Source organism: Lactuca saligna, chromosome 7 (genome assembly GCF_052625555.1).
Source record: "Lactuca saligna cultivar CGN05327 chromosome 7, ASM5262555v1, whole genome shotgun sequence".
Taxonomy (NCBI): Eukaryota; Viridiplantae; Streptophyta; class Magnoliopsida; order Asterales; family Asteraceae; genus Lactuca; species Lactuca saligna.
In genome coordinates this window covers 76026533-76048467 of record NC_136423.1, presented here as the reverse complement: position 1 = coordinate 76048467, position 21935 = coordinate 76026533, and positions in this window count along the sequence as shown.

The window sequence follows — 21935 nt, the reverse complement described above, 5'->3', positions numbered from 1 at the left end:
GTTAGGTTCGGTTCTTTGATTTTACCAGAGCAGAGAGTAACCGAGCGGTCTGGTCGATTCGGTTCCTTGATTTTACCAGAGTAGAGAGCAACAGAGCGTTCTGTTAGGTTCGGTTCTTTAATTTTACCAGAGCAGAGAGTAACCGAGCGGTCTGGTTGATTCGGTTCCTTGATTTTACCAGAACAGAGAGCGACAGAGCGTTCTGTTAGGTTCGGTTCCTTAATTTTACCAGAGCAGAGAGTAACCGAGCGGTCTGGTTGATTCGGTTCCTTGATTTTACCAGAACAGAGAGCGACAGAGCGTTCTGTTAGGTTCGGTTCCTTAATTTTACCAGAGCAGAGAGTAACCGAGCGGTCTGGTTGATTCGGTTCCTTGATTTTACCAGAACAGAGAGCGACAGAGCGTTCTGTTAGGTTCGGTTCTTTAATTTTTTTTTTTTTTTTTTTTTTTTTTTTTTTTTAAAAGGAGACATGAGGATTTGGGACCGATTCTGCAACCATCATGCCTAAGCCTTGCAATATCTGATTGAATGATGCTTCAGGAAGAGCTTTTGTAAAGATGTCAGCCAGCTGATCAGTGGTTCTTACGAAGTGAACTTCGACATTTCCATCTTCCACATGATCTTTGATGAAGTGATACCTTAGTGCTATGTGCTTGGTTTTGGAGTGTTGCACTGGTTATGACAGATTCTAATTGCACTTTCAGAGTCACAATATAGTGGGATCTTCTTCATATTGAGTCCATAGTCTCGAAGTTGACTTTGGATCCAAATCACTTGTGATGTGCATGATGCAGCTGCAATATATTCTGCTTCGGCTGTGGATAGCGACACGCATGTCTGTTTCTTGGATTGCCAGCTAACTAACTTCCCGTCAAGAAATTGACATCCACCGGTCGTGCTTTTTCGGTCGAGTCCACATCCTCCAAGGTCAGCATCAGAATAGGCTTGAACGAAGAAGCCTGAGTTGGATGGATACCAAAGACCTAAGGAGGTGGTTCGCTTGAGATATCATAGGATGTTCTTTACTGCAAGCATGTGAGGTTCACGAGGGTTTGCCTGAAATCGAGCACAATAACACACAGAAAACATGATATCAGGTCTACTAGCAGTAAGATACATTAACGATCCAATCATTTGACGATAGAGCGTGATATCAACAGCTGGTTTGTCTAGAGATGGGGTAAGTTTAGTGCCGAATGCCATTGGGACTTTGACTTTTGAGTCTCCCATCATACTGAACTTTGCTAGGAGAGTCTTCGTGTAAGCTTCCTGATTAATAAAGATGCCTTCGGGTCCCTGTCTTATGTTTAAACCAAGGAAAAAGTTAATAGGACCCATTGAGCTCATTTCAAACTTAGTCTCCATCAGCTTTCTGAATTCAGCCGTTAAGCATGGATTCGTGGAGCCAAAGATGATATCATCGACATAAATTTGAACTATCATAAGGTGGTTACCTTCCTTTTTGCGAAAGAAGGTTGGGTCAACCGAACCTTGTTTGAATTTATACATCTTTAAAAATTTTGTAAGCGTTTCATACCAGGCTCTCGGAGCTTGTTTAAGGCCGTACACAACTTTATCCAGAATATAGCAATGATTTGGATGCTTTTCGTTCACGAATCCAGGAGGTTGCTCTACGTATACCGTCTCTTCAAGTTCTCCATTGAGAAATGCACACTTGACGTCCATTTGGAAGACTTCAAAGTTCTTGTGAGCAGCATAAGCTAGAAATATTCTAACAGATTCTAGCCGAGCTACTGGAGCGAAAGTCTCTTCGTAGTCTATCCCTTCCTCCTGACAATATCCCTTTACCACCAGACGAGCCTTGTTCCGTATAACATTACCTTCCTTGTCCATTTTGTTCCTAAAAACCCATTTGAGACCAACAACCGAAGCATCTGGAGGAGTTGGAATTAGGCGCCAGTCTTTGTTTCTTTCAAATTCGTTCAACTCGTCTTGCATTGCTTGAACCCAATCAGAGTGGTCGAGAGCAGTGTTAACTGTCTTTGGTTCAACTTTTGATACGAAAGAATTGAACATGCAAAACTCTACCTTTGAAAATAAGGAAGTTTGTTTTTCCTTCAGTTGGGATCGGGTCAGAACCTTTTCAGATACATCCCCAACAACTGGAGAGACAGGATGATCTCTGGTCCATTTGACAAGAGGAGGGTAATTTGGATCAACGGTTGGGTCTAATTCAGCATTGATTATTTCTTCTAGTTCAGATTGGCTATCATAACCGAGTGTCACATCATCATGTTCTACCTCAGTTGGTGTACTTTGGAAGATATGAGGTTCGTGTGATTCTAGTGAGCCTGAGCTTGCTGGAGTTGAGATCCCTTCGGTTGAAGTTGAAAAATTTGGCTCCCCCTGGACTTGAGCGTTTGGCTCCCCCTCGACTTGTGTGCATGGCTCCCCCTCGACTTGCGTGCATGGCTCCCCCTCGACTTGAGCACTTGGCTCCCCCTCGATTTGAGCTTCGTTGGAAGGAGAGTCGTTACAGATTGATTCTTCTTCATACATTCTCCTTGCAGCATCTTCAACAATCTGCTCCATGTGATCAACTTTGTTATCTGCTGCACTAGCTTCAGAAAGTGAAGCATTCTCTGGTTCGTCAAAGAGCTCCAGAAATGTCTCGAATAGATTAGCAACCGAGACTGTAATCATGCCATTTGGAGGAAAGATTTCCCCAGTGATATTTTCTTTATCCTGAAGCTTCTTGACATAGTTGTCGTCAAAGGTCACATAATACGTCTCTTCAATTTTTCTTGAACGCTTGTTTAGGACCCTGTATGCCTTGGATGTAAGAGAGTAACCCAGGAAGATTCCTTCGTCGGCTTTGACATCAAAATTGTTGCGGTGTTCTTTAGAGTTGAAGATGAAACACCTTGAGCCGAACACATGGAAAAATTTCACATTTGGCTTCCTGTTGTTCAATATCTCATATGGGGTGAGAGCGAACCTTTTGTTGAGATATGACCTGTTCTGTGTAAAACAAGCAGCACTAATAGCATCAGCCCAAAAATAAAGAGGTAAAGAAGCGAAACTTAGCATAGTTCGGGCAGCTTCACACAAGGATCGGTTTCGTCTTTCGACTATTCCGTTCTGTTGTGGTGTGTAGGGAGCTGAGAAATTATGACTAATTCCCTTTTCTGCAAGAAACTCTTCAAAATCCCTGTTCTTGAATTCGAGACCATTGTCGCTTCTGATGTTGCGAACAACCTTTTTGAGCTGTACTTCAATTTGCGTAATAAACGTTTTCAGCTTTTGAGTCGCTTTAGATTTGAGCTTTAGAAAGAACACCCATGTAAATTGAGAAAAGTCATCAACGATAACAAGAATATACTTGCTACCACCGATGCTTTCGATAGATGAAGGACCACACAAATCAATATGAATTAATTCGAGTGGTTCAACAACTTTTGTGTTGATAATAGATGGATGACTTTGACGACTCTGCTTTCCCATTTCGCATGCAGCACATAGATGATCCCTGTCGAACTTGAGTAATGGAAGGCCCCTTACATGACCTCCTGTAACAAGACGATTGATATCTTTGAAGTTCAGATGAGATAATCTTCGGTGCCACAACCAGCTTTCATCGGATTGCGCTTTTGACAATAAGCATACAGCTGGGTTTCCTTTGATGGGTTTCATGTTTAAGGGAAACATTTCACCCTTTCGCTCTGACTTGAGAATTATTTTATTTGACTTTTTCTCTTTAATTTCTGAACCTTCATCATCGAATGAGACTTTGAGACCTGTACCTCCAACCAGTTGAGATACACTAATGAGGTTGTGTTGGAGTCCTTCCACATAAGCCACCTTCCTTATAGAGAAGTCCCCATTGGTTATCATCCCGTATCCCTTTATGGTGCCGAAAGAATTGTTTCCGAACTTGACGTTGCCACCATTTGCAAGCGATCTGTACTCCCTAAGCTCTTCTTTCCTCCCTGTCATGTGACGTGAGCAGCCACTATCAATGTACCATTCTTCGTCGAACTGCTCGTCACTTATAACCTGCAAAATTTAGAGAGATTTAGGAACCCAAAGTTTCTTGGGTCCACGTGAGCTTTGCATGGAAACAGGAGCAATGAGAGAGATATCAACAAGATAAGTTCTTTTTACGAGAGTTGTTTTATCTTTCCTTTTAATGGTGTACACTTTTATTTTGTTAAGATTAGTAGTGTTAGATTCGGTCTTTGGTGTGGATTTATTGACCTTCTGCTTCCACTTTTGCTCAGTTGATGAATGAGATTTAGAACGAGATCGATATGAAACAGAGGGTGAAGAAGAATTAGAAGAATGAGAAGAATTAGACTTAGAAGGAGACTCTAGGTGACCCTTTTGTTTTTGATCATTGGAGGGACCGACCTTAGAGTTTTGTACTCTTTTGTCTTCAGAACCGAACCTCTGCGTTCGGTTGGAGCTACCTTTGAAACCGAACCTTTGGTTCTGGTTGATATCCTTTTCAGAACCGAACTTTTGCTTTCGGTTGTTATCTTTATGTGAACCGAATCTCGGCTTTCGGTTGATATCTTCTTGTGAACCGAAACTTGACTTTCGGTTGGTTTCTTTTTGTGAACCGAAACTTGACTTTCGGTTTTTGTGACTTTCAACTTTTCCAGCAGAAATGTTTTCATACTTTAGATTCTTATCTTGATGAGTGAAGTATGCATTCTGGGAACGCCAGAATTGTTTCCTTTCAGAAAGGTTCTTCCGGTATCTATTGTTCCTTTCTATCTTCCTATTCCGCATCTGAGATGGTTGAAGATGAACATTTGCTTTCGTTTTTGCTGACTCCTTGACCGGTTCCATTTGAACTTCGGTAGAATTACTTTGAGTTGAAGAAGCCGAAGGAATGGTTTCTTTTGGTGAGTGAACATCCTTCTGAGGAGTATCTTTTGTACCACTAGTGCTCGGCTCACTGAAGTTATTTGACTTATTCAATGGTTCGGGTATGTATCTTCCTTTGCTCTTCCAGGAAGTTCGTTCAGATAAACCAATGGTTTCGTCTGCATTATCAATAGGAGCTTCCCAGAAGTATTCATCACAGCCATCAGCATTGTCTTTGTTTACAATGGCTGCAAGTTCAGCTGTTTGATGTTCAGTTACTCCTGTTACCTTGTATACTTGATTTGGAGTAGTCCTGACCTTTTGATACACAACAACTTTCTCAACTAATTTCGGGGACTTTTGATGGGACAACCGAGCGAACTCTACTGAATTTTCAGAAATAAGATTCTTGTGATTTTCTGGCTCGGTTTTAATAAATTCTGAGCAGTCAACCGTGTCCTCTACAGAAATTTCACTCATATTGTCGTCCTCGTTAAGCTCAGATGCATTTTCAACATCAATTTTGTTTTCTGAGCTCACTTTGGCGTTTAGAGAGTCAAATTTTTGCATGGTTTCGGTCCTCAGTTTAAGTCTGTCATTTTCATCCAAAAGATTTTTAAGCATGAGCTTGTGGTCTTTAGATTTAATGAAGGACTCAATTTTGTCCAGTCCATACATGTATGTGGGATTTATGTCATCAGACGATATCACACTTTCACAGTTATAGGCTTCGGCATCGATTTCATCTTCCTTAAATTCTAGGAAGGGCAAAATCATGCGGTGAATTCTTTGGCCTATTTCACAATCCAAGTGGAGCTGAGTAATATTAGAATACAGACGTTTAGCAATTAAACAAAAAACATTTCGTTGTTTTAACAATTTCAAATTGTCTCTTTGCAAATAAATGTTTTCATCTTTAACTCTGACTAATTCCGATTCCTTTAACTCTATCCACATTCTCCGCTCCTCACTCTTCGACGCTGCCCTGCTCAATTGATCAGTTAGGTTAGAATTTGTGACCCGAGTTTGAGTTAAGCTACTATCTAGATGAGATATTATTGTATTGACATTTTTTAGTTCTTTTTCATAAGAGGATGATGGTACTTTACATGAAATAAAAACAGATTGTACCTTCTTTATCAGTTCATCCAGCTCATTGAACTGCTGGCTGAGTGGTTTGGCTGTGAAGCACATGTCCTCCTTTGCATTCTGTCCATCATTGCCTCCATCGGTATTGTATCCCCTAAATTGAGATACGTCAGAAACCATAAGTCATTTACCACCGCTGCCTTCTTACTTAGACACGAACGCCTTTCCATGAGTAGGCTGCCTCACTTCCTCGTCTTCTGAGTCGGTAGACCAAACTTCCGTGCTACCGAACTCATCACCTGGAACAGAACCCTGCACAATAAGAGCATTACTAGGCGGGTTAGCAGCAGACTTCTTCTTTCTCAACTCATCTAGCCTTTTCTGCAACACAGCTTCCTCATTGTTTCCATCATCTTTCTCAGCCATTTTCTTGAGGACACAGTCCTTAGCATAATGATTTTTCCCACCACAGTAGAAACAGCTCACTCCAGAGTCGCCGTCAACCTTCGGTTCCTTCTTGTGCTCCTCAACTTTCGGTTCATTAACCACCTTTTCAGAGCTGTAACTTCCCTGCCAGTTTCGGTTTTTGTTGCTGGGAAATTTCTTCTTTATGAACCTTTTGGGATTGGATACCATCAAGGCATAATCTTCCGATGTGAGGTCATATTCTTCCAGGCTGAGGTCTTCATCCTCCATAACGGCTTTACTTTTTGACAGGAGAGCCAACGAACCGAGACCGGAAACGACATTCTTCTCTCGCACCACGTTTTTCTCTTGAGACTTGAGAATTCCCACCAGTTTCGCCAAAGAGTATGATTTAAATTGCTCATGGGCTTTAACTGTGGAAACTACTGCTCTCCACTCTGACCTTAGACCATTCAGGAATGTAACCTTCTGTTCGATGAGCTTCCTTTCGATATCATGTTTGATCATCTTGCTGAGAAGATGATTGAAGCGATCGAATGTCTGGGTCACAGATTCTTCAGCCCCTTGTTTGAATTCACCAAACTCAGATAGAAGCAGAGTTTGAATAGAATGTTCGAGATCTTCGTCTGTAGAATACAATTCACGAAGTCTGTCCCAAACATCCTTCGCCGTCGTGCATGAGCTAACCAATCTGAATGTATCGGACTGAAGGGCAAACCGGATCAATCTTAGTGCTTTGATATTGCATTGGAACTTGTCCTTTTCATCTTGTGCAATGTCTTTCACGTCCTTGAGCAGATCATTGTATTCTTTTTGAGTTTTAATGATTCTCGACGTTGCAGAATGAAAGAACGGTCCGTTTGTGATGGCTTCCCAAATCAAATACCCATTTTCCTCCGACCCAATAACGTAGTCTTCGAAATGATGTGCCCATACTTCATACTCGTTAGTGTATAAGATCGGAATCCTTGTCGTCGAACCAATGCTGTTTGAAATATTAATAACGTTTGATTGTGTCGCGTCCATTATGATCGTAAAAACCTGTTCAAAGATCAGACTTGTAATAAAGCAGATTAGGGCAAAATAATAAATATCAAGATACGTCAATAAAGAGATGACGGCTCAATAAATATTGATGATTGCGGAAAAACCCTAATGAAAATCTTTTTCACAGAAAAGATGTGTATCAATTACACAGCCTCCTGCTCTGATACCAATTGATGAGATTAATGTTTCTTTTAATCTATGAAGATCGATAAGATCTTGAACAAGTTATGAAACCAATGACGATATAAACACAGTAAAATTATAGAACAAGAACGAATCAAACGTGTTGAATGATTAAAACAAAATCCTCAGAAGAGCTCGATTAAGAACATCAACTGTAGAGGATTGGAAGGTTACAAGTATGATCAAAGAAACCTTTAGTCGTCTGGAAAGTATTGTATACTCAGATCTCTAAAACCTTAACCTAATATGCATGCAAGCATAAGCTTATATACAAGGCATAAAAGACACACGGTTGGACAGGCCCAAACCGTAATACAAAGAATTATAAACAAACGAGCCCAAAAGACGCAATCTTCTAAGCCCAACAAAGAGTAAAAGTTTTCTACTCTTGTACATTTGAAATTGGTAAGTTGTGATGTTTTGGATAAAACAAAGACCAACTAAGGCCAATTGTGTGAAGTGTTTGTCTTGATTAGAATCCGCACTATCTCTTGGATGTTTGACAAGGGAGTTTTATAGGTCAAGAGGACAGTGGGAGTCTTAAAGGTCTTGAAATTCTCAAGAACTAATCAAGAATGAAACCTGAAGTTCTTCACTAGCACACGACTTGAGGTTTATAACCTATCGTGTTGACATATTCTGTGCCCATTCTAGTTAAAGTTGGCTTTGCATATGAGTTCTTAGAGTTCCAATGTGTTGCACAACAACTTGGAAGCAATGGTAGGCCCTTGAGCTGCCAGGTGGCAAGAAATTAAGATTGAGTTCAATCCATATGATTTTGGATTTGTCATTATCCTTGTCTTGTGATTATGGTTTTGACAAATTCATATAGGTAGGAACTCATGCACCAATAAATCTAAGTGTCATAAGGTTTCTCTTTGATTCATGAAAATGATGGTGAGGAAACACTTCCACTAAGTAGATTTTAGCTAGATAGCAATTGGAATATTTGCATTCTCAAAGTCGTTAGTGGAGCGTGTGTGGTTTACTGGCACACTAACTTGGACTTGTGAGAAGTGGCAAAAAGGTCTAACCATTATGATTACGGCATCCCTCTTCATAATTGTTTAGACACACAAATGTGCTATCTAAGGGAAGGTGTATGTTTTTTGATAAAGTCTTATCAAAACAATCTAGTATCAGAAATCTGAACTTTGGTCAGAAAGTCAATAAAGTATTGATTTCTAGAAGTCGAGCTTTCTGAGTACATGTCAAAGCTAGTGGGAGCATAAGTGTTATGCTAATAATCATCATGTTAGTGGGAGCATGATAATTACGATAAGTATTGCAAGCTAGCAATGTTAATTATAGAAAACAAAAGGTTTCAATTGGTAAAAAGTTGTTTTGCTATAATTAAGGGAGAGGAAATTATACTTCATCTCAAATCTATAAGCTTAGATCGTGAGGTTTTATTCATTTAGTCAAGGATATATATGAATTTCATGTTGGAATGGCTCAACATAAGGAAATTCTGTATATGGGTCCATTATTTGCGTTCTTAAATTCGATTATGATTACGGCATCCCTTTTCATAATCTGAATTATGAGAACTTGGCAAATAGAAATGGAAATGTTATAGCGAAAGACTGGTTTAGTCTTTATGTGAGACATCATGAATCGTGTCCCATATGCTTCGAATATAGGACCGATTACATGTGCTATATTCATCCTTTCTAAAATTTTCCAAATGTCTAGGGCATTAAGAAGGGAAAAGGTTTAGAACTGGATATGACTAAAAGGATTAAACAATTGTCGAGGACAATCTAAGGTTTACCAAAGATTGGTTGCTCAAGGACAGTTAGAAGTATAGTGATAATTCTGGAAGGACCATATTGACATAATCTGTAAGGAGGCAACTCTTGTTCAGAAGTGATAGTCGAAATGGAATCTGGAAATGTTTCAGAGTTAGAATTTTCAATCTGTGTAAGATTAAGGAAACTTAATGCAAGAAGGATGGTTCCAAGGACTTGATCTCCTTTGGAATGCTCTATAATGATTGTTGTTAAGTCTTTCTGACTTTGTGCATAATCATTACAAGAGGATCGATGCATATAAGTTTAGAATCTAACAGATTTCAGTAAATGACATGAATTTGGAATTCTTGCATTTGCAGTAAGGATTTGGGAGTGTGAAAAGAGAATCATTGAAGTTATGTTCAATTGATATAGTTCACAAAGTAAAGATCATAGACAAACATATTATGCATACTTGGTGTATGGCATGACTAGTGTTTATAAAACATAGTGTGCATGCTTGGAGCATGGGACAACTATTGTTTTAAATTCAAGAATAATGTTGATAGATGAAACAGTATACAATGAATAATGTGTAATCATATGGTGATAAATAAAAGGTTTTTTATTTATATTCATAAGTTCTGAGACCATATTGGATTCAATTATTATTGTGTTGCACTTTGCATGTTTTGACTTCCCGAATAAACTAGGTTATTCTTCCGGAATGACTACGTTATTCAAACCATCCACAGTCGGTCATATGTTGGAAGTAGATATGAATTAAGACTGTCATGGGTTGGCTTGTAGAGGTCTAAGTTGTTGGACAAAGGGCTACAACACTCATGAGTGCTCATAAGTTCTGAGTATTGGATTCAACCCGCGCTCATTGGAATCACTTCATGGATTTTATCACAAGTGATCATGAGACGATAATATCTTATATTCTTCAAACCTAGAGATATGAGTTGTTACTATGAGTTGGTTGTACATTGATTGCACGAAACGCATTGGTAACTCGATGTTATAAAACGTGCCTTTGTGTATGATTCAACAAGTAGTAGAACAAGCCATATGAGTCGAAGTTTATCCATTCCTTTTACCTTCAGGATAAAAGCGATATATGTGGGCCCCTCAATGATTTGATGATGACAAATGAAGTGCTTGGCCGGGCCAAGACTGATTTGATTTGTTCAATTAGTCAGTCGTCATAAATCGGAAATCGTGAAACAACAAATGGACAGAGAGAATGATTATAATCCATGTCTCAGTCCATATGATATCTAGAATGGAGGAATATATGATCCCTTATCTAATGGACAAGTCATTGACAAAGGTCAGAGTTCATCTACAAGGTCAGAGTTCGACAGAAGCTTTTGAGAGCTACGATTGCTAGTCGGGTTTTGAAGTCATACTTGCAATAATAGTTTTAGACTTATCCAAGTGGGAGACTGTTGGATTAATGTCTAAGTCCATAACTATAATTGGTAAAACTTGACCCGGCCCGACATGGTCCATTTGGGTTGCATGGCATCATGCACTTGGATAGACTAAAATGAGAGAAATAACACTTAAGGTTTGTTAATATATTATAAGTTCTAATATATTAATAAGGTTATTTAATTAGTATTGATCAAGAATTAATTTGGAATTAATTAAGTGATCAAAAGGAGACTAATTAAATATATGGGTTGATTATGTAAATCATTCATTCTTATATATGTGGGCTTGTGATCCAAGATTCCTTATGTTGGACTAAGTCCATGGGGTGACCCATGGATACTCCATGGAGGTTAAAATCCATGGAGCATAAGGAATGGGTAAAGTCATGAGTTACATGGTGTAACCCTAATAGCCACCATATAAAAGAAACCCATGGCTCAAGAAATCGACACTATGTGTGTGTATGAGGGCTAGACGATTTCATGAAGTGTTCTAATTTCTCTCAAGTTATTCCAAGTGTAGTTGGTGTTGTATGAACCATTTGAGGTGTCACACTTGGGGCACTAAGCACTCAAGCTTCATGAAGACAAGCACCATTAAAGAGGTATGTATTCTATCTTGTTATATTGATATTTTGTATGCTAGATTAGGATAATACCTTGGATGTTCATATTTGCATGTATAATAGAGAAAACATATATCCAAGGTATTTAGGGTTGCATGTACACTTAGGAGTGTTAGAATGCTCATAACCCAACAGTCATTTCCTATGAGTAGTATGTCATCCACATACAGTACCAAGAAGCTAACTGTACTCCCACTAGCTCTGACATACACGCAAGACTCATCTTCGCTTCTCGAGAAGCCAAACTCTTTTACCTTCTCATCAAAACAAAGGTTCCAGCTACGAGATGCTTGTTTTAATCCATAAATGGATTTCTCAAGCTTGCATACTCTATTAGGGTACTCTGCACTTACAAAACCCTCTGGCTGATTCATGTACACATCCTCAGCCAACTTTCTGTTAAGGAAAGCGGTTTTGACATCCATTTGGCATATTTCATAATCATGAAATGCTGCAATGGCTAACATAACCCTAATAGACTTAATCTTCGCTACCGGCGAGAAGGTTTCATCATAATCAATACCTTGAGTTTGAGTAAAACCCTTCGCAACCAGTCGAGCCTTATAAGTATGCACTTTTCCTTCCATGTCTGTCTTCTTCTTGAAGATCCATTTGCACTCGACTGTTTTACAGCCTGGTACATGGTCAACCAAGTTCCAAACTTGATTCTCATACATGGACTGCATCTCGTTGTCCATAGCCTCCTTCCATTTAGCAGACTCCGGGCCTGCCATGGCTTCCTTAACACTGCTGGGTTCATCCAAATTTACCAGTGTACTATCACTAATAAACGTATCACCTTCTGTAGTAATATGAAAGCCATAATAAAACAAAGGTGTGTTCCTAACCCGTGTGGAACGCCTCGAAGGTACAGACTCGTCAGCTGGATCAACATGAGTTTCCTCCTCAGGTTGATTGCTAGTGTATGAGGTTCCTTCACCAATTGATTCTTGAATTTCTTCAAGATCAATCTGCCTCCCACTGTCTCCTTGGCTTATAAATTCTTTCTCGCGAAAGATCCCTCTTCGTGCTACAAAGACCACATTCTCACTGGGTCTGTAGAAGAGGTAACCGAAGGATTTCTGTGGGTAGCTGATGAAAATACACCTTTCACTTCGGGGTTCAAGCTTATCATGAGTTTCACGCCTCACGAAAGCTTCGCAACCCCAAATTTTGATGTGGTCCAAATTGGGAACCTTCCCAGTCCACATCTCATGAGGTGTTTTGGTAACCTTCTTTGTAGGGACTAGATTAAGGATATGGGCGGCAGTCTCTAAGGCATACCCCCAAAAAGACATTGGTAACGAAACTCGACTCATCATAGAGCGAACCATGTCCAACAAGGTTCGATTACGCCTCTCAGCTACACCATTCAGCTGTGGTATCCTGGGAGGAGTCAATTGCGAGACAATCCCGCACTCCTTAAGATAGTCAAGGAACTCGGTACTAAGATACTCACCACCTCGATCGGATCGAAGCATCTTAATGTTCCTGCCCAATTGATTTTCTACTTCCTGTTTGAATTCCTTAAACCTTTCAAAGGTTTCGGACTTATGTTTGATTAAGTAGACATAACCATATCTATTATAATCATCAATAAAAGTCAGATAATACCGATTCGCATCCCTTGTGGCGGTTTTGAATGGCCCACATACATCAGTATGTATTAGGTCCAACAAACTTTCACCCCTCTCACAAGTTCCAGTGAAGGGTGATTTTTTCATTTTTCCAAGTAGACAAGATTCACAACTATCATCCGATTTAAGGTCAAATGATTCCAAGACTCCACTCTTTTGGAGTTGGCCTATGCGTTTCTTGTTTACATGTCCAAGACGACAATGCCACAATGATGCTTTATCTAGGCTAGTAGAAGAATCAATATACAACACATTACTTCCTAAGTTGTCTACAATCGACACAGTTTCATACACACCATCACAAGGTAATGCTTTAAAATAAAACACATTATTAAAGAAAGCATTAATACCACCACATTCATTATCAAACGAAAAGGTAAAACCTTGTTTGTACAAAGCATGAAAAGAAATAATATTCCTCTCCATTTCAGACGAGTACACACATTTATTATGGAGGAGATTATTTCATGCCGCTCCTGACGAGCACTCTGATGGTACCTTTCCATTAGGTCTTGGTGCACTCAAAAGGGTAGAAATCTTCATACGACTTTTGGAGCTTGGCTGTCATCGTGGCCATCATGATACATGCCACCTTAGTAGCATCTCTCTCATGAGTCCTGAATTCAGCGATCTCCTCAGGAGTAGCAGTAGACTCATCAAGTTCTTTTAACTCCTTATCGAGGACATATTCCTTGTCCTCGTAACGAGTAACCATCCTGATGTTCCTAATCCAATCCATGAAGTTGGAACCATCAAAGATGACCCTCCCACAAAGATTCATGAGAGAGAAAGAACCAGTTGGGTTAGAGCCTGAAGCATTAGTGTTGGAAGACATCTGAAAAGAGAGTAAGTTTAGATTAGATATATGTGGGATCCTTAATAAGACACCCAAATGTAATATTAAGGCTAGGATCCAATCATAATATATTACACTTAGAAGAGGGATGCCGTAATCTAAGTAATAATATATTTGAAAGGTAGGTGAATGACAATTCACCAATTTCCACCATGAAAACGAAATGATTTATTAGGTTTAATTGGATTTGAAATTCCTAGATTCTTTTGAGATTCATTGAACTTTTCAATGGCATGTTTCAATCTCGATTGTGCCCTTCAAGTTTTGTGACTGGGATGCCGAGGATCACAAAACAAGGTGTGAATAACCATGCTAATTCACTTGGTACTCTTAATATTATCACCTAATCAATGTGCCGGTTAACCACACACGCTCCATTGATCTATGACAAACATTAAGTCACCCTTCGTGATCCTTACTAGTCCTAGTTAGTGTGCCGGTTAACCACACACGCTCCACCAACGACTTGGTAAGGTACAAAGTGTGAATTCCATGGACTAGCACCATGTTCACATTTTCCTAAAATAACTAAGATTGGGAATTAAAAGAGTTTAGTTATTTTATAATATTCATTATACTTTTAATGAGGATTTAATGTCATTGTTCTACCCGTTCGGCTAACGACCCTCCACCGATCAAGCAAGCGGTGGGTGAGAGTATACACCCATTAAGTCGCCATTTTATAGGCAACAACCTTATACCCACCTTATAGACCGGCTTCGTGAATGAGGCCTACTAACGGTAAAACGACTTATTCTTATACATATATATAATAATTAACCGTTAATGTTATAAATAGTATAAGGGTTGAATTTTAACTATTAAAACTCTAAGGTTTGGAATTAAAGTTTATTAAAGTGTGTGAAACTTTACAAATTCCAAAACTTGAGGGCAAGTTTTGTAACTTTGCAAAACTCTTCATTTCATAACTTATGAATTAAAGGTTCATAAAAATGAAGACTCTTCATTTTCATGTAACTTATGTGTTTTAAGTGTGTGTTAAATAAGAGTGACCTTTGGAAATCCATAACTTGAGGACAAATTATGGACTCCATTAAAACACATAAATGATCAAGAATTAATTCTAAACAATTCAGCAAATAATTCCTATCATTTTCTAAATTCATAAGAACATGAACATGATCATCAAAAATTCAAGAATTATATGAACACATAAAATCATGGAATTTTGATATATGCTATTGTAAATGGATTAGAACAACCATTACACCAACTCAAATAAGTTTTATAACACCAAAACAATTTAGGGTAATGTTTCTAGTCCATTTCCAGAAGCAAAAGTCGAGAATCTGCACTCTTTCGATCCTACTCGTCGAGTGCATGAACTGACTCGTCGAGTAGGTTGAAGTTTGCCTTGGACTCGTCGAGTCCCCCCAATGGACTCGGCGAGTCCACCATGCAAACAGCAACGATTTCGACTTTTTTCACTATTTTTCATCAAGTATCAAACAAGCAAGCCTAGGCTCTGATACCACTGTTGGGTTTTGAGCAATCTAACACTTCCTAAGTGTGTATGCAACCCTAATAAACCTTGGATCTATGTTTGTCTAAATACATGCAAAATAATAATTTTCCAAGGTTTATAACCTATCTAACATGGCATGGGGAACATTTCAACATAAAAGAGTTAGAAGAGATTACATACCTTTTGGTGAGTTTGGTTCTAAGGAGTTTGAGGGCCAAGCACCAATAGTGTGAATGCCTCAAATGGAATCACAAACACCAAAAACTCTTGGAAAACTTTGAGAGAGTATACACCTTGTATAAAATCAGCCACACACATGCACACACACACTAGTTCACTAGTTTTTTCTTAGGCTTCATTTCATGCTCCATAAGCATGCTTATATAGTGTGCAAGGTTAGGGTGAAACCCTAATAACCCATGTCTTTTCCTTTTCCAAGGATCCGTGGGTTAAAAGCTCCATGGATCATCCATAGACTTCCACATAAGCCTAGCCCATTCACAAATGAGTATTAGCCCACACTATATAAAACAAATAGCCCATAATCTAATTAGTATTCCTTTTAATCTCTAAATTAATTCATAATTAATTTAAGACTAAAACTAATTAAATAACGTAACTTCATATTAATATATTATAACCCATAATATATTAATAAACATATGTGTATAACTCTCATAAAATTATCCATAATAGTTTGGATGAGATGCAACCCAAATGGACCATGCCGGTCGGGTCAAGTATATACCAAATAAGTTATGGACTTAGACACCTTATCCAACAGTAAGAACCCACCTTATATAGAGGTGCTTACATGCCTCTCTCTCACTCTCAAATACTCATTAGTCATAAGGCTAATGCACCACATGCAAGTGGGTCTACAAAAGTCAAACCATCTACAAAGTCATACATGAAGAACTTTGCACGCCAACAGCGGGGCAAGCTGTGCCCTAGATGTATTGGTCCTTTCAGGATATCAGCCCGAGTTGGCAAGATTGCATATCGGCTAAATTTTCTAGATGAGCTTTGCCAGATCCATAACACCTTTCATGTGTCTCATCTTTGGAAGTGTGTGGCCGATGAGTCCGCAGTTGTTCCTCTTGATGACATACATGTTGCTGATCACCTGATTTATGTGGAGAGACTGGTGGCGATTTTGGATCGGAAGACAAAGGCACTACGTAACCAAGAAGTGTCTCTGGTTAAGGTCTAGTGGCAGCATCGCAAATGTTCCGAATGGATGTAGGAGCGAGAGCACTACCCTGATTTATTCGCGACATCGAACTTCGAGGTCGAATTCTAGTTCAAGTGGGGGAGAGTTGTAACATCTTGTTCTTCCAAGTATTTACCATTTATCCCCTTATTAAGTGATTATTATGCAAATTGGCTCTTTATGGCATTTTCGTAAATTTGATGCAACATGGGTACGTTGAGCATACCTGGTCTCGTGCGTGTACGCTGAGGGTACACTGGTACGCATGACGTAAGCAATTTGGACCAAACTTTAATATTAAGGGTTTTCGCACTATATAAGCACCATTATAGCTCCAAAACCCTTCCTCTTATCAGCCTCCATCCCTAAAATCGACCCTGCTTGCAAACCCTAACCTATTTTGAGCATTTTGAGATTTTGAGTGAATTGTGGGCATTCTTGTTTGTGAAGAAAGATCATCAAGGAAGTGGCTTTGTTCTCAATACCTTGGATCTAACATTTACTCTTCATTGTGCACCATTTGGAGGTATAAATCCCCAACCTTGGCTCATGTTTCTCTAGATTATGGTTAAGCTTAGATTTTCTACCCTTTTGTCCCAAAACATAGGTCTTTTTGCGTATGAGGTACTCCCAAGCCTATAAGTTGTCATTTTAGACATTTTAGGTTATTTTAAGTCATAAAAATGCAATCTTGGATCTTGGTTTGTCCCCATGCAAGAATTATGGTATAGAAAATGATTGAGTAAGTTAGGTTCTTAGTGTTGGGCTCCTTGTGGCCATGCAAAGGCATAAAGTTTGCACCTTTATGGCCTTAGAGGTTTTAATAAGCTCATTTATGAAGTTTGGACGTAAGGTCATAAGGTATTAAGACCATAATTGGAATGTAGCACTAGGGTGCGTACACTAGGTGTAATATCTAGTATGCTACACGTACTACACCTCGACCCCTATCCCTTTTTCGCATCGGACGTTTACGCAGGGCGTACGACCCGGTTCCAACGTTGTGCCATTCTTTTGGGCCTAGGATCCTTAGTGTTGGGCTTTTCAGAATTGGATTGAATCGAAAGGGAAAATGACCTATGTGCCCCTATTTTGGATACGGGGTTGGTTGGACCATATATTATGGAATAAAGACCCAAATTATTAATTAGGGTTATTTTATTTGTGATATCTCTAGTGTGAGGAGTCGTATTAGCCGCAACTCGAGTGTGTGACACAATTATCTTCTTTGGAGGTGAGTCTTCTTATCCATGGGTCGAAGGCACTAATGTCGGTCCATTATTGTATTAGTTAGGATGATAGTTGCTATATGGTTTATATATGTTTGTATGTTGGGTTGAAATACACCCCAAAGCGGGGTCTACTATAGTATGTTCGGGTTTAAATAGTACCAGGGCGGGGCCTACTATTGTATTATTGGGTTGAAAGATACCCCAAGGCGAGGCCGCATAGTAGGGCCCATATGTATTTATCAAGTTGAAATATGCCCCAGGGAGGGGCCTATATGTGTATATTGGGTTGGATTATACCCTAGAGTTAAGACCGGTTGTATGATTGGTATGTGGTACTTTGGAAAACTCACTAAGCTTTGTACTTACAATTTATGTTTATGGCTTCAGGTACTGCAGGTTCGAAAAGGAAGGGCCCGACGTGATGATACAACATCATTCCCTCATGATTTCCGCATTTTAAATAATTGTACAATGATGTTTTGAATATTATGACATGGTGTTGATTTTGAACAATTAATGGATGATTTGATAGACTTTAAAATGAAAAAAAAAATTATTATTGTTTCCGGGACGTTACAAAATTCATAGTAAGAGTTTTTGACTAAAAAGAATGCTATTTCAAAAAATCTGCATTTAATATAAGGAAAATGAATTGCGAGGGTAATTACTTTTTCTTCTTGTTCGTGTTTAGGTAACTTTATTTTTCTGTACACATTTGATTATTTAACTTGTTAAGTGTGTTCACATATTACCATTACTACCTACTATAGCAGGTGACAATGGTAATATGTGAACACATTTTACAAGTTAAATGGTCAAATGTGTACAAAAAAAAAAGTTTTCTAAATGTGAACAATTTTCTTTTCAAATTTCTTAAGATATTTTATAATTTCTTACAACAATTTTATGATATTTTTTTCCTATAGGTTTTTCTAATACAGTGTTTTAAACTTTACTTAGAATTTTCTTTAAAACTTTTTTATACTTTTGTATAGTTTTAATACAAGTGCTTTAAAACCAAATATTTTATAATGTTTTAAAATTTTCTTACAAGTTTTTCACATTTTTTTTACATTTTCATACAATCGCTTTTTATAATTTTCATACATTTATTTCAAAATTTATTTTTACAACATTTTAAAAGTGTTTCACAGATTGTGTATGACAATTTAATATATTTTTATAACATTTTAAAATACTTTCGTTAAATATTAGTTTAAAACGTTGTATTAAAAAAATTAAAAGTTTATATATATATATATATATATATATATATATATATATATATATATATATATATATTGTTTTTTATTTCCTAAGTAAGATTTTCTTTTTATTTTTTTAAAAGACCCTCCATATTTGTTGTTACATATTTAAATTATTTTGTTTTATTTTTAGATACTATTTACGTTAAAAAAATTGTATATGCTTAAAAACAAAAGGAAAAAAAATTATAAGAGGCTATATAAAATATTTCACAAAACAAAAACATATTTATTATTTAAAAAAAATAAAGTTTAAAATCGATCAATATTTAATTAATATTTAGGAAATTATAAATATTTTAAAAGTAATGTTTGAAAAAAATAAATACAAACAAATATGAAAAATAAAATCGCTATTAAAAGTGGGGAAAATCCCTTATCAGGATAATTAACTTTTCGTTTTGTTCACATTATGACAATTTTCTTTTTTTTTTGTACACATTTAAGCATTTAACTTATGAACACATAAAGAAACCTTGCATTATGAACACATAAAGAAACCTTGCATGCTTCTGGTAATTTCAAAAATCACAAAGAAGGATGAAATACATACCTCTTGTTGTTATGTTGTAATAACAACTTGTTTCTTGAATCTTCTTGTCTTTGAAAGCAAGTACCATAAGTGTAGTACCTCTAATGGCTCACAAACACCAAGAGCAAATGGAGAGGCAAGAGAGAGAGAGAGAGAGGGAAGGTATGAAATTCAGCTCTAGGAACCCTGGGATCAAGTCATGGATGAATTTCATATGCCAAGGGGTGTTTATATAGGTGTAGGGATTAGAGTTTCAGTCCTTATCCTTATCTGGTTGCTTGCCCACCAAGCAGCCCAAAGGATAACCCTAGAAACCTTATCATGGACGAATTCTAAGGCCTTATCCCCTTGAATTCGTCCACCCTATCCTATAGAGCATCCATTGCCCTACTTTGCAACTATCACTTAATTACTGTTCAGCCCCCTAGTTTAGTTAACTTCTTTTAATCACAAAATTAATTCTTAATTAATTCTTGACCAATGTTAACTAAATAAATATAATTTCTCCTTTAATATATTACTCATGTAATATATTAATAAACCATAATAACCTCTTTCTCTATTATTTCTCCAGTCAAGTTGCTTTGGTGAAGGCAACCCAAAAGGACCATTCACAATCGGGTCTAGTACTTACCAAATATGGTTACAGGCTTAGACACTTAATCCAACAATCTCCTACTTGGATAAGTCTAGTAACCATAAATGCAAGTACAATCCGATTAACAATCATAGCTCTCAAAGACGCTGTCGAAATCTGATCTTATCGGTAACCTGTCCTTTAGATAAAGGATCATATATTCCTCCATTCTAGATATCGTATAGACGTGAGACATGGATTGAAATCCTTCTCTCAGTCTGTGTTGTTTCCCGATTTCCGATTCATGACAACTGACTAATTGATCAAATCAAATTAGTCCTGACCCGGACGACCACTTGCATTTTTCATCACTAAATCATCGAAGGGCCCACAGATATCACTTTTATCTCACTTTGGGTAAAAGGAACGGATAAACCTTGACTCAGTGCTCGCTTGTACCTACTCATCAAATCACACACAACAATATGTTTTATAATACCAAGTTACTGGTGCGTTTGCTTATTATCAATGTGCAATCAACTTGCAGAATACAACTCACACATCTCGGTTTCAAGAATATAAGATATTATCGTCTCACCAATCGCTCGTGATAAAATCCATGAAGCGATCCAAGTGAGCGTGGGTTTAATCCAACGCTCAAATCATGTTCATAAGCACTCATGAACGTTGCAAAAAACCTTTGCTATGTCTAATACACTTTAGACAATCTACAAACCAATTCACGACAATCTTCTTTCATACCTACTTCCAAAGTATGAGCGATTGTGGAACGTTCAAATAATTTTATTATTCTGAAACAATTTAATCATTCAGGAAGTCAAAACATGCAAAGTGAAACACAAGAATAATACTAATCCTATATGGCCCTAAACTTTTGAGTATAAATAAAACACCTTTTATTTATCACCATATTGATTACTCATTATTTGTTGTTTTGGGTAATCAACTTATTACTTGAATCATAACTACAATTATCCCATGCTATTAGCATGCACACCATGTTTTCCTATGGTACTAACTTTTTGAAATAGATTACTTGAACACATTTTTAATCATACTCATTTCACAACTCCCAATCCTTACCACAAGTGTAAGAATACCAAACTCTTGCTACTTATAGAATATGCTAGATTCTAACATTTTATGCAACGATCGTTTCGTAATGTCATAGCGCCAAGGTCACAAAGACTTTGCAAATGAAGTTACAAAGTCCTATATTCGAAATTGTTGCAAGACAATTCCATAGATACGAAGTGTCATATTCAAAGTACATTCCTTTGAACATCCTTTTTGCATAAAAGTTTCTAATCTAAATATATAGATTCTTAACGTCCAACTCCCAATATGGAAACAGTTCTATATTTGTCATATGACAACTTATTATTAATAGAATCATATCTAATAATAATAATGTCAATATGGTCCATCCAATAATATACTTCCAACTACTCACAAGCAACTAATCCTTGGTGAACCTTAGATTGTGCTTTAATAGTTGTTTAATAAACTTAGTCATGTCCGGTTCTAGTCCGTTTTCCCTCTTAATGCCCTAGGCATTTGGAAAATTTTAAAATGGTCAATAAATACAACATATGCGATCGATCCTATACTCGAAGCGTATGGAACATGAAGCATAATGTCTGACATGAAGACATGATACTTTATCAGTCTTTTGCCATAATATTTCTGTTTGCCATGTTCTCAAACTTTGATCTATAAGAAAAGGGATGCCGTAA